The sequence below is a fragment of the Echinops telfairi genome, unplaced genomic scaffold (assembly GCF_000313985.2).
Source record: "Echinops telfairi isolate 266 unplaced genomic scaffold, ASM31398v2 ScPeMD7_11;HRSCAF=52, whole genome shotgun sequence".
Classification (NCBI taxonomy): domain Eukaryota; kingdom Metazoa; phylum Chordata; class Mammalia; order Afrosoricida; family Tenrecidae; genus Echinops; species Echinops telfairi.
This window is the reverse complement of record NW_022103908.1, coordinates 29592247-29594736: the sequence shown is the minus strand read 5'-3', so window position 1 is coordinate 29594736 and position 2490 is coordinate 29592247.

Here is a 2490-nt window from a genome sequence, read left to right as displayed (position 1 = left end):
AAAAGACCTTTTGAAAATGGTTTAAAAAAAAGAAAAAAGGCAAGAAGTAACTTTGAATGCTACCTGAATCATGGTATAGTCACTTTCCCCATATGCCTATGAATGCTGGCCAATTGGAGAATGAAAAAAAAATTATGTTTTTGAATTATGCTGTTGAGAAAGAATAGTTAATATGACATGGGATTTTATAAGAATAAAACAAATTGGTTTGCTCTTAAAGTAGTCCATTGTACTTTCAATATTCTTAGCCAACACCATAATTCAAATACATCAATACTTCTGCGATATTCTTTATTCAATGTTCAACGTTCACATGCATAGGAGGCAATGAAAAGGACCGTGACTTCGGTCAGGGGCATCTAAGTCTTCAAAGTAATATCTTTGTTTTTCAATACCTTAAAGAGGTCTTGTGTAAGAGATTTACCCAATGCAATACATCTTTTGATCTCTGAACTGCTGCTTCTATGAACATTGATTGTCAATCAAGCAAAATGAAATTCTTGCCAACTTCAAATATTTCTCCATCTATCATGACATTACTTTTTGGTCCAGTTGTAAAGATTTTGGTTTTCTCTATACTGAGTTGTAATCCACACTGAGGACTGCGATCCTTGATCTTCATCAGAAAGTACTCCAAGTCCTCCTCACTTTCAGGAAGCAAGGCTGTGCCAGGTGCCTATGGCAGGTAGTTGAAAAGCGCTTCTCCAATCCTGAAGCCATATTCTTCCTCACATAGTGGAGCTTCTTAATGATTTGCAGGGTAAATGTGGCAAGAGGACACAACCCTGATGCATACTTTAAAATAATTTAAACCACACAATATGCCTTTGTTCTGTTTCCCAAACAGCCTTTTGACCTGGGTACCAGTTCTGCATGAGCCCAATGAAGTGTTCTGGAATTTCTATTCCTTTCAAGGCTATCCATAATTTGTAATGTTTTACATAGTTGAAGCCTTTGGCATAGTGAATAAAACACTAGCAAACTTCTTTTAGTATCCTCTCTATCAGCCAAGATGCATCTGGCATCAGTAAGTCATATGCCTTCTTCCAAAATCTTCTCTGAGGACACCCTGAACCTCTGGTCTCTCCCTCCCAGTCAATGTACTTTGCATCCTTCAATGTATGATCTTCAGCAACATTTTACTTCTTTTTTTTAAATCATTTTATTGGGGGCTCATACAATTCTTATCACAATCCATGCATGTGACATCCATGTGTCAAGCACATTTGTACATTTGTTGCCATCATCATTCTCAAAACATTTGCCTTCTACTTGAGCCTCTAATATCAGCTCCTCATTCCCCCCCTTCCTCATGAACCCTTCATAATTCATAAATTTTTATTATTTTGTCATGTGTTATACTGTCTGACATTTCCCTCCACCCACTTCTCTGCTGTCCATCCCCCAGGGAGGAGGCTATAAGTAGATTCTTGTAATAGTTTCCCCCTTTCCACCCCACATTCCCTCCACCCTCCAGGCATCGGCACTCTCACCACTGGTCCTGAAGGGGTCATCTGTCCTGGATTCCCTGTGTTTCCAGTTGCTAGCTGTACCAATGTGCATCCTCTGGTCTAGCCAGATTTGTAAGGTAGAATTGGGATCATGATAGTCGGGGGAAGGAAACATTTAAGAACTAGGGAAAGGTATATGTTTCATTGTTGTTACCCTGCACCCTGACTGGCTCATCTCCTCCTCACATCTTGTCAGTAAGGGGGTGTCCAGTTGCCTACTGATGGGCTCTGAGTTTCCACTCTGCATTCACCCTCATTTACAATGATATGATTTCTTGTTCTTGATGCTTGGAAATTGAGCTACCATATGACCCAGCAATCCCCCTACTGGGCATATACCAAGAAGAGGCAAGAAGCAAACCATGGCCACACATCTGTGCTCCAGCACAGTTCACAATCACAAGGAGTTGTAAACAACCCAAATTTCCATCAACAGAAAATGGATTAAAAAGCTGTGATACATACATACAATGGAGTACTATGCATCACTAAAAAGCAGTGATGAACACATGAAGCACATCTCCACATGGGAAGAACTGGAGGAAATTATGCTGAGTGAAGTAAGCCAAGCACAAAAGGACAAGTATAATGAGTCCACTGAGGTAAGTTTATATAAAATTTTAAAAAGAACAGAAAAAAAATTGCAAAAAGGGCATAGGGTAAAAGCTATTATATGCAAACACTCCAGGGGTGAGGTCCAGGTAGTATGGCAGGGGCCAGACCAAATCCAGGGGTGCATATGTTAGCCAACTAACAAAAGGCGGGTGAGGGGAAAAAAGCATTTTACTTTCATGTGACATTAATGATATTGTTTTATAATTTGATCATACTACTGGGTAACTTTTTTTTAAAATCAATTTATTGGGGCTCATACAATTCATCAATTGTGTAAAGCACATCTATACATTTGTTGCCCTCATTATTCCCAAAATTCGCTTTCCTCTTGGGTTCCCGGAATCAGCTCATTTTCCTTTTTTCC